Genomic DNA, 12244 nt, shown 5'->3' with positions numbered 1-12244 from the left:
TGGATATGTAATCCCAGAGGCTCTATTTCTTCTATCTTTCTGGCTGAGTCAGGGGCGAATAAAAAAACCACTGACTTCCCAACATTCACCTTGAACCGCAAGTACCTCCCAAAACCTCCAATCACCCTCATAGGAGCAGGATTGGACTGGCAGGTGCCGCAATTGGTCAAACCAAAAGTGTGCCCCTATCCGTATTTGTGCAATTCAAAAGTAACTAACTCAGTTGTGTCACTCCACTACTCGGTGAGTGCACAGGCTTGTTCCTTCCTTGTCCTTGCTTCTAGTGTAAGGCAATTGAGGACAAAGGGGCTGTAAGAGAACTACTCACACTTCTTATACATATATTGCCTTAATCATATAACGGAGAAAACAGGCTTGAAACAGACATACCAATATATTTTTATAATATTTTGTGTATATGAGACAATTAAGTAAAAAATCATAATGTTCTGGTAAAATTTCAAAATAAATCAAGAAAAACATACAGTACAACAGTTATTATTCACAATAACATATGCATTGAAGACAATTCTGTGAATGTGTAGACAAAAAAATCACATGCATCTTCTGATGTTCACATCAAAAATCTCCTGTATCATATCAGCTGTAACTCACAGTGCGAATTATTGTTTCAGAAAGAAAGAAAAGAAAACTATCTACATACTATCAAATGTTTATAAATTGCGCACACCACCAAAGTCACAAGTCCTTTGTGTTTATACCGGGGGTGCCTACGCTGTCCTCCTGGTTTGTATGATATATGGAGTCTGGGTCTTGGAATTACAAGATATCTTTGTATTGCCTACGTGGAAAGGTCAATATCCCACACTGTTGGGATATTGATCAGTAGTTCCCTTAGTGTGTTCACATTTCGGCGGGTTGTGTAAGGATTTACAACCGCTTTCCTCAGGGCGTCCTGTTTGTAGACCCTGTTGTGAATGTAAAGAAAAAGTAATGTGAGAAGTTCTCAAAAGTAATGCTGGTAATGACTCATAAAAAAAGCATAAAAAAGACTAATTACTAAAACTCAAGTTACCGGCTGTGTTGCACATAAGTTGGAAACTGGATCCGTGATAAGGCTGTAATTCGTGCAGCGTGGTATGCTGATCGGGCCTGCAGGTTAGGTGTCAGCAGTTCTATTTGTACGATTATGTATAGGAGTAGAAAGAAAAGAAAGAAATAGAATGTCATTCATTTCTAGGTTCCTAGCGTATACGCGTGTAGCTTGAGGAATTGTGCTCCGTGAAGAGCAATTTTAATTTTAATTCACCTTGGCTTGAAAGGTCCCCAGCTGGCAGGTAGCCTTGAGCAGTTGTAATGGGTGTGCCCAAGGTGAATATCTTCCTCTGCTTACGGATCTCCTTAGCATGTGTCTATATCCGTGTGTGTAAAAGGAACTCTCACTATATTTATATTTTCTAAAGTTGCCAAAACTATAGGGTGTATCGAACAGAGACCAGAGTTGTGTATCGCTGCATGCAGAGGATCTGGGGGCCAAGGAAGTACAAGACCATGCTTTTCAAAAGTACAGAGTAGTTTTAATACGTATACCAAGAAACATGGATGGTGTGCAGGGCCCAATCTATCTACTTCCATACATGTCCCCATATTGTGATAGAGTACGTAGCATTCACTTAAGAGCCCTAAGCCATATGTGGTTTGCACCTGTGCCTTAGTTTGTTGAATCAGTGTGTCCCCTATGTGGAGGATAACTGATTCCAATCATCGCTCCGCAACCGGCCCACCTTTGGCGGCCATTTGCTATCTTGCATGTGGGGGTCCCTTGTCCGTGTTCCGCGTCCTCCAACCGTTGAGGATCTTACTTACGTTCTGCTTCAAGGAAGCAAGAGCGTAGTCATGGAGACCACGTATCCTGTGTCACATGCCTATTGGGTACGGAAACTCTGTGTATTGACGTAGTCAGGCCGTGATTCGATAACTGGCTGTGTGCATTGCCATGGATCCAGACAAGCAGTAGCTGTCCCTTGTCCATGTTCTGCATCCTCCAACCGTTGAGGATCGTACTTCCGTTCTGCTTCCAGGAAGCAAGAGCGTAGTCAATGGAGACCGTGTATCCCGTGTCACATGACTGTTGAATAGGGAAACGCTGCGGATTGACGTAGTCAGTCTGTGATTCGATCACTGGCTGTGTGCGTTGCCATGGGCACAGACAAGCACTAACTGTGCCCTTAGGTAAATGCAGGCACACAAATGGAGCGGTGGTATTAGCACTGATTAATTATAATTACCTAATTTCTAATTAGAACTTTATGGTCTCCTAGGCTTGTGTAATAATAGCTCCAAGGGTATACCAAATGTCGAAACATTTGGTATATGCCATTTGGTCCATAGCTGGGAATGTGTTATGGAACAGTACCCCATTGACTGTGCTATTGTATTCCCAATTCCAGTGCAAATGCAGTCAGATTTACCATTATCTAGGCATTCTGCATATGGTCACTGAGCAGTGATTCAAGTCAATGAATAGTGGGTTGAAAAAATTAATTGAGATCGTGTTGATACGAGTACAGGCGGTGCATCCATCTGGATTACCTAAGGAGTAGACTCTTGGATACATCCGGTCCTCCTTTCAGTCTCTCCAGGACCCACCAAACCACAACATTTGGGGTATGTCTGGCTTCCAGAAAATGTGTCACCAAAGGTGCTGTCGAGGTTTTACACCTTATCCGTGATCGGTGTTCCGATATCCTCAGGTGTACCGCATGTGAGGTCTGGCCGGCATACCTCAGGCCACAAGGGCACTGTACGCAGTAGATCACATTCTCACTTTTGCAATTGGTGAGGTCCTTCAAGAACTATTCTCGTTGGCCTATTTTGAAGGATTTAAGTTTGATAGTGAACTTGCATGCGACACAGTTACTGCATGGAAAGTGTCCTTGCATTGGTCGCAGAGTTCTTTGTGCCTTATGTGTCAAGTCTGGTTGAAAATGAGAATGCACCAGATATTCTTTAATGTTTTTTCCTTGTTTGTACGCAAAGCGGGGTGGTGGATCATCCAGTAAATGAAGCCTGGCTATGTGCCAATGGTGAAGGATAACTTTCTTCATCTGCGATGTGTGAGTCCCGTGGGTAATTACGCATGTCAAACGGTCTTCACTTTCAGTATTCATTATGTCAAGTGGTTGAAACAAACTGTCCCTGCTTGTATTGAGGGCTGTTTTAGCTGCTCCGTCTAGAAGTGGTTTGGGGTATCCTCTAGTTTTTAGTCTAGTAGAGAGGTCCATAGAGTGTTTTTGGAAATCTTCTTTGGAAGTACAATTCCTATGAATACGTAGGAATTGACCATATGGCAAGTTCGCTTTTATGTGGTTTGGATGATTGCTAGTATGGTATAGCAAAGTGTTGCGGTCTGTGGGTGCCGCAATTGGAGCATTACGTTGTCCGTGGATAGCCCGGTTTGAATTCCCTATACCTCACCTTTATACCATGAACCTCCAGGGACACCCTAAGATATTCTGCCAATATTTTCATCGTCAGGGCAAAGAGTAGGGGCGATAGAGGGCATCCCTGTCTCGTACCCCTCTGCAAGGGAAATGTCCAGGTTATCCGCCCATTCACCATGACTCCAGCCGATGGGCCCTCATATAGGGCTTGAATGGCCAGTTCGATCCCCATGCCGAACCCAAAGTTCTTGAGTACCCCGCTAAGGAAGCCCCAGTCTACCCTGTGGAAGGCCTTCCCTGCATCTATGGTCACCGGTACTGGGTTCCCTTCTTCCCGCGCTGCTATTCTCATGAGGTGGAGCGTCTTATGCACAATTTCTGCCCCTTGTCTGCCTATGATAAACCCCACTTGGTCCGAATGAATTAATTTCGGCATTAGGCCTTCCATTCTTGTGGTCAATACTTGTGCAAAAAGTTTGCGTCCACATTGAGCAGGGAGATGGGTCTGCAGGACTTACAGTCCTTTGGGTCTTTGTCCGTCTTAGGGATGACTGTGATTAGTTCCTTCCCAAACGAGGGGGCGGGCCTTCTTGGTGGTCATAATACTTGTAAATAGGGCAGGCAAGTATCAAGCCAACGGCCCCGCAAAGGTCTTATAGACCTTTCATGTCTGCATGCCCATCAAGCAACTTCTCCACTGAGGTGAGTTCCCTCTGGATGCTCCCCTTCCATTTTTTGGACATAAATACACCCTTGAGCCGGAGATAAAACAGTACAGGTAGACTCCCCATGCCCAATGCCTCCTCCAACTTCTGGATGTTTATGAACATCTTCCCCTGGTGCTTTCCCCAGCTTTAGGCCTGATATCGCTTTTAACACTTCCTCCTGCGTAATTGGATTGTCTAGTTCAAGGCTCTCCCAGTTTTAAGTTTTGGAAGTGTCACTCCTGCAAGGTATTCCCCCAACTCGTCTTTGTCGAATCCCCCCCTCCTTTCCATAAAATTTCTCATAAAACGCCCCCTGCTACTGGCCCTGCCTCTGAAATCCTTTGACCTCCTTCCCCTCGAATCCCTGACACCCACCTCTCTGGCCTCTAAGTTGTGCTGCCAGTAGGGCATCCGCCTTGTCCCCTTTCTCGTAATACCTCTGCTTTAGATACAGGAGGCTAGCTAGTACTCTCCCCATCTCTATATCTTTCAGCTCCTGGCGTTTGCCTCGGGCAACCCTAAGATCCTCCTCTTCTCTGCATCCTTATCCTCTACCTTCTCCAACCGGTTGATTTCCCCTCTGAGGTTTCTGGACAACAGGGTCTTCATCCTTTTCTTGGCAGCCCCTTCCCTGATAATAAGACCCCTCCATGTTTGCGGCATCCCAAACCATTCCCCTTTCAACCTCCCCTGTGTCATTGATCGAAAAGACCTCTTGGATGGCCTCCCTTATTTCTTCTGCAAAGACGGTGTCTCGGAGAAGGATATTGTTACACCGCCAGAGGGACTCCCTGTGTTTCAAACCGGACAGAACCACCTCCATCCGTACCATGTCATGGTCAGACCAGCCGAGCAGCGAGTGTTCACAGGTACCCACCTTTCCAACGTGTTGTTACTCCAGGAAGAGGTAGTCTATTCTTGTTCTGGAGCCGCGGACCAGGGAATAGAATGTGTAACCCCTTGCTGCTGGGTTGGAATCCCTCCAGGCATCTACTAGCCCTTTGTTCCGCATGTGGTCAGGGAAGCCTCCACGTGCTGCACCCCTCCTACTCCCTGCAGGGATACACCCGCCACTGTGGTCCATTCCCCTATCTGCCCACATATTAAAGCACCCGCTTTTTTTTGGGGGGGGGGGGGTAAACCGCCCAAACCCCCTTTTCTTTATTTTCTTTTTTTTTACATCTCGAACACCCAAATTTTTTTTTAAAATTAACCCCCCCAAAAAATGCAATGTTTTTATTTACGAAAAAAAAATTGCGGCAAAAAACCCCGCGATGAAAAGTGCGGCGATGAAATGACAGTATACCAAAGCACCCCCCCTATAACGAGGAGGCCCTCTGTCCTGCCCATGATCTCCCCCATGGCTTCCCTCAAGATCTGCATTTGACCTGTGTTCGGGCAGTAGACGGACACTATGGTGACTCTAGTGTTATCTATCGACCCCGAGACCACCAGCACCCTCCCGCCTGTTCGACCCCAGGACACTGGTTCTGAAAGCTTAAGCCTTCAGTTCAGTAGGATACCCACCCAACCCTTTTCGGCTGGACCTGAGGCCCAGAAGACTTGCCCCATGTGGGCCCCTGGAATGCTTCCTTCTTCCCCGAGAACTGTGCGGGTCTCTTGCACCAAGAGTACATCCAGATTACAGTTTCTCATTTATCTGCCCAGCAGCAAACATTTTGTGGGGGACTTGAGGCCCTTCACATTCAAAGTCCCTATCTTGAGAACCTCGACCCAGCCTCCATCATTAAGGAGCGGCATTCAGAGCCACCTTCCCTCCTCTCTGCCACTCGGCCCCTTAGGGTGCAACATTCCCCCTTCTCAATCCAGGTGTGCCGTTCCGTTAGTTAATTTGCAAGTCACCCCTCCTCCCCCACACCCACTCCCTCACCCCTAAACTTCACCTTTGTTGAGATGCCCACCCTAGGGTGTGCCACTAAGGAGAGAAACACCACTCCACTTTTGATTCACATATCACCACATCTCCCCCCGGTGGGAGATACACATCGCGGAACCCCCCCCAATTTGTTGAGCCTGAGTTTGCCAGTTCTCAACTCTTATCCCCCTTCTCCTTGCGGGGAGGGGTATTAAGCTTCCTGAATTTTCTCCCGCCCTGCATCTTCTTCTTTGTGGCTTGTGGGCCCGAGTGCCTCTGTAGTTGTTCCGGGGGACCCCCCACCCCCTCAGGCCCCTGTTTTCCTTTTCATTTTTGATGACCTGGAGCACCTGAAGGGCCTCCTTCCCACTGGACACTCGATAGTCAAATTCTCTGCATTCAAAAGTCAGTGCAAAGTGGTGAGACCAGCAGTATCTAGTGACCCTCTTGGAGAGCCATTGTGTAAGTGGGTGGCATTCCCTGCGTCGGGCCAAAGTCAGGGCCGAGAGGTCTTAAAACACCTTGATAGTGTCCCTTTGTAGAGGAAGCTCCCCAGGCGTTTTGCTTTTTCCAAGACTTCCATCTTCTCCCTGTACCTGAGGAAACGGACCACTATGGACCTCGGGCCCCTTCCCCCTCCTCCTCTGCCCTTATGGGCTCTTTCAAGTTGGACTTCTTTGCCCCCTTCAAGTGCAAACTGTTGCTTTATCAGGCCCTGCACCTTCCGTCCAAGTTAGGATACGTAGGTTGTTACGTCTCTCCCTGTTTTCCAGGTCATTGAGCTTCAGTAGCATACTCTTCTCTCAGTTCCAAGTCGGTCAGACGTGCCTCATATTTCATGTCAAGGACATCCATTTGCAGGTGGTTATATTCCAGACCCTCCATTTTGTCCTCAGGTTTGTCCACTCTGCCCTTAAGGTCACAGATTGAGGCTTGGATACCTGTCCTTATGGCTTTAATCTCTTGGAATATTTCTTTGAGGTCTTCTCTGGTCAAGGCAGGGGCGGGACTGCCTGTTCCTGATGCCATGTCTTGGGGAGTGGGGGAGGTCTCCCCCTGGTCGGTCTTCCAGGACCTCCGGAAGCACTGCAATGGGCCTCATTACGACCCTAGAGCTATTAGCACCATGGTCCATGCCGGGGACCGCCATGGTGAATGGCGGAATTACCGCCCCATTCCAAGGTTGGCGGGGCGGTAATTCCCCATTCACCATGGGCCCTTCCCCATTCCCATTTTTGCCCCATAGGGCTCAATGGGAATGGGGAAGGCGCTAAGTACGGTGCCGCAAATTGCGGTACCGTAATTAGCACCCTCGTCCCTTTGCGGGTTCGTTTTTTAACGCCTGCTAAAAGCAGGCGTTAATGTACCAACCCGCAAAGGGACCTCGTAGTAAGGCGGTAAGGGTTTACCGGTACCGGTAAAATACCGGTACCGGTAAACCCTTACCGCCTACTGTGTAATGAGGCCCATAGTTTGAGTCTCAGTTCACTGCATATATCTGCTGTTTTTTATACACTTCCTGCTGATGCTTTTTTTGTTGTTTATGTTATGTCTATTTATTGTGTTTTTCACTTGTTATGTTTGTTTTTGTGTAGTGCTCTGAGGCCTATGGGCACCGTACTTAGCACCAAGGTCCCTTTGCGGGTCCCTACCTTAACGGCTGGTAAAACCAGCCATTAAGGTCGGGTCCCGCAAAGGGACCTCGTAATTAGGCGCTAATAGTTAACGGCGCTGCAGCCTTTTACTGCGCCGTTAACCCATTAGCGCCTGGGTCGTAATGAGGCCCAATGTGTGGATCCCCGTGGGGGTCTTGCTAGTCGCTGTGTCTTGTCCCCACTTTGCCTCCAGGGTGCTTCCTGCCTCCAGGGTGAAGCGCCCTGTCTCTTGAGTCTGAGTGCCGCTGAGTGCGAGGGGCGTGGTCTGCTGTTCTCTATCTTAGTGGGGGCCAGGAGCTCGGACCCGGTCCCCAGTGTCCGTCTCCCCGTGGGTCCGAGGCCCAATGCCGGTGCGGGTGCTCCCGTCCGATTTCACCCTGGGGCTCAGGCGAGTGCCGCTCCTGGGCCTAATGTATCTGGTGTGTCGTGTTGTGCGCCCAGAGCGGGGCCCCTCTGCAGGTGGGGTCTTGTACCGCTGTTGGGGTGCCCAGGTCAGGGGGTTTTCTCCCCTTTGGTCGTCTATGGCATCTGTAAGGCAGTTTAACAATGGGTCTACGTGTTTGTTGCTCCCAGATTACACGTGGCAAAGTCCTGTTTTCTCTTCAGGCTGACTCCTTGTTTGGTGTGGCCCCTGGGGCTCCCCAGCTCCAAGGACCGGGCCAGGGTCCAAGGCGGCAGGGAATTACTTCAATGAGCGCCTCTCTGGTCATGTCCTTTCATATCGTTCCTCTTTCTGTTGGGCCTCACAGCCCAAGTGCACTGGATGGGCTGGTGCCTGGGCCTCACTTTTGGGTTCACTGTGTGAGGCAACTAGGGCCTCTTCTCCCGCGGGCCCGCCTGCTCCTCCTCCCGGTCTTCTCACTTGTGTGTGATCCGTCTTCCCTGATGGCCACTCTACGCAGCGCCGCTGCGGCTTCCAGACTCTCCCCTGTTCAATTCACATGGGGCCTCGAGCACATATGCGCGGGTTTAATCCTCCGCCTCGGGTGCAGTGAGGGTTCAGTCTGGAGTGTGGTGGATAGGTCCACCTGCGGGAGAGCGTCCCCTGGGGATCCCCTCTGTTTTGTTTTTTTTTGCCACGTGGTATCCTGCGGGGGGTCGGTAGCTATCCGTTTCACCCTCCGGGCCCGGGCCGACCTGTTAGGGAGGGATCTCCTTATCCTTCGAGTCCTCCGCAGCAAGTAACCCCCAGTAGACCTCCCGATCAGGCTCTTGGATAGTGGGTCTTCCCGCGTCCCTCCTCCGCTCATCTCCTCACCTTTTCTGGACGAGTCTCCAGTGGGGCGTATGGTCTGGAATCTTCAGGGTGCCTTAGCCCGCTGCCCGTCGTCCTCTCGTTGGGGGTGACGATCCTATCCCTAGCACGAGGCAGAAGCGCTGGTTCTTCTCTTCATGCTGGCTGGGCTCCGCCGTGAGTTCCAGCTCTCACTGTGAGTCTGCAGGCGTGGGCTCGTCCGGCCTCACTCCATGGGCGCAATACTCGGCTCGGCCCGAGTTGGAGGGTCCCGCATCGGGCGCAGGTGCCGATGCTCAGGGTCCCAGCACTGCGTTCTCCGTCCACAAGTGCTTGGGGGGAACCGTAGTCACCAGGTGGATTTCGGGTACTGCTGCTACTGGGCACCAGGGTTTCACCTCACCCTTGGAGTACCTCTGTCCTAGTAGGGGGTGGTGGATCCTCTGCAGCATCGTTGCTGGGGCCGGGGACCACTGTCCGCTTCGGCGCTGTTGTCCCTGGGCTCCTTCCAGACCCTCAGCTCTGCGATGACTTTGGGGTGGGGGGGTCACTGCTCACCACCCCATCGGCACCCCAGGGGTGTCAGACAGCCTGTTCTACACCAGGGGGAGAGAAAGCTATTGTAGGCCCAACTGGTGGAAGCAGAGTGACGTTTTCATGCGACCATGTCGCTACACGCCCCCCCAGCGGTCTCTCGAAAAGATCTTTTAAAAAAAATATTTTTGCTTAGGACCTCAAGATTACATATTGCACCAAAGGCTCAGAGAAAGAGACTAGTAGAGAGACCCCAGCAGTGGTGGTGCCTCACCCATGATAAAGTCATAGGAAGGACTGTAAGAGACTATCTTATTAAAACCATTATGGAAAGTACTGAGAATACTGATAAGCATTACACCGCCTGGAAGACCAGAGCTATGAGTAGTTGGGAGGAGCTACAGGCGCTCATACATAAGACACTGGGAACTAGAAGAGACCATTGTAATGAACTTATTCTAAAGGATGATATTTTCATATCTGATGTTACACGGCACGCGGTAGCGGACGTGTAGTTATGGTTAAGTTGCTAAACCCATAGGAAGACCACTTTTTGGGTGGCTTATAACTTTTCTCCCCATGAAGGAATCCTCACCAAACTTTGCAGAAAAAGTATATGGCCCGCTCTGAATTAATTGGTGAGGTTTCGTGGGTGGGGCTAAAATTATAGGGTGGGTCCCAAAACATTTTCTTTCTCCACAGACTGGCCAAAAACTTTGCACACTGCTACAGCCCAAACGGTTGGACGGATGTTAACCAAATTTTCGGCAGGAGCGGGGGCTTGGTTCCGAAAGCATGCTTTTGTGTGTTTGGTGGAAATCCGACCAGTACCTTTGTTGCAAAGAACTGAGATATGTACATCTGAAGAAATTAGTGATATCTGGCTCCGCTCCACGGACCCATTTCCCTGTTCGCTCCACAGACAAAAGTTTCATTTGTTTGAAGTATGCTGTGATGTCGGCGAACATTGGATGCAGGTGGTGGTTGGCTGAAGGGAGACGTGCTGAGCGTCAAAGTTTTTTGGAAACGCTGCCATGGTGTATCGGAGGACAGTGCGGTGCCGGAAGAGACTGACAAACATACTTTACGCCATGTGGTGGTGGGAAGAAGGGATGGAAAGGATGGGGGAGTGAGAAGTGGTTGATCTGAGATATGTCAATAGGTGGATGAAGACGTTGGTGTGCCTGCAGTATCCGTGCGTACAACCCCAATTTGCGGGTGCCTGCACAGGCGACTACCATGTGTGCTGAATGCAGGCAGCCTTCGTTACGGCACGATAGCTGGTGCGGCGACCTCTTACCGTGGTGACTGGTGGGAGCTCAATTGTAGAAGGGGAGTGCATTGCACATGACATGAACATTGTACTACGGTGTCTTGCATGTGGTAAGCCCATAGCCCATTCAATGCATGTATGGAGGCCTTGCACCGACCACTATGTGCCGTGGTTGCAATTAGGTTTCACATTGTTGCTTTCTGTGTGTGGCTCGTCAGCATTGCATACATTGTTCATTCCATGGATGTGGTGATTGTTAGCACATCCTACAGTGTTTACTCCATGGCTGCAGCTAATGGAGTGAACAGTTCTGCAGCGTGTGCACTGGGTGCAGTGCTGGAATACAGTCAGTATAGAAGAGGCTAAGGTTGAAGTGCAACTTCTATGTGCTTGAATATTGCAGTGTGTGAACTGGGTGCAATATTGAAATAGTGTGTGCATAGAAGTGGATAGGGCTGAACTGCATATTTCATAGGATTGGGTTGTGTCCATTGCGCGGAGTGCTGACTACTGTACTGCACTATGAAGTATTGGTTTTGTGCACTGAATAGAGTGCTGGGAGCAGGGCCAATGTTGCAAGAAAAAAAATGTTGTTTGGTTGGCAGTAACACCATACTATGTGAATGAAAGTGGGTAGGGGTGCCGGAGGCTGTGTTATGTTTGTAGATTCTGCTAACTGCTGCATGTTTCCATGCATAGCTGTATTACATTGCAGAGTTTGGATAGCAGTGTCCGTGGCTGTGGTACGTGTGTGGAGTATGGTACTTGGTCACATGTTGCCATGCATGGCTGCATTACGTTGCGGTGGGTATGGGCAAGGCCTAGACTATTGGGGGCATGGCCAAAGGCCGTAGGCCATGCACCCAATAGTTTAGGCCTTGCCCATACCCACTGCAATGTAATGCAGCCATGCATGGCAACATGTGACCAAGTACTACACATACCGCAGCAATGCAGTGTAGACTGCATCTCGCAGAGGGTGGTCACCTTTACAGAATGGCTGTGGAGTAAATTTTATTCTTAATAGAGCACCAGAAGTGAACTGCCAAGCATATATTGTTGGTTCCATGGGTGTGGTCATTGTTAGAAGATCCTACAGTTTTTTCGGTGTATGGCTGGAGATTGTGCAGTTAAAAGTCATGCAGTGTGCCCACTGGGTGCAGTGTTGGAACAATGTCAGTATAGAAGAGGGTAGGGTTGAAGTGAATCTTCTATGTGCTTGGATACTCTGCTTTGTGCAGCTTCCTGGGAGTAGGCCCAATGTTGTGAAAATTGTGTGGTTTGGTTGGCAGTGGCACAATACTTTGTGAATGGAAGTGGGTTGGGGTGGCAGAGGCAGTGGTATGTTTGTGGAATCTTCTAACGGTTACATGTTTCCATGCATCGCTGTGTTATGGTGCTGGGGTTGGGTAGAGTGCTGCTGGCTATGTTACGTTTGTGGATTGTGGTTTCTGGCCACATGTTAAGGCCGGTCAAGTGGCACAGCGAGTAGAGCGCTCGCTTTGATGCCTGTGCAGAGCCTTGTGACGCAGGTTTGAATCCCGGAAGGGCCAAACTCAGC

Source organism: Ambystoma mexicanum, chromosome 2q (genome assembly GCF_040938575.1).
Source record: "Ambystoma mexicanum isolate Mex_15411 chromosome 2q, UKY_AmexF1_1, whole genome shotgun sequence".
Classification (NCBI taxonomy): Eukaryota; Metazoa; Chordata; class Amphibia; order Caudata; family Ambystomatidae; genus Ambystoma; species Ambystoma mexicanum.
This window is presented reverse-complemented; position numbering follows the sequence as displayed.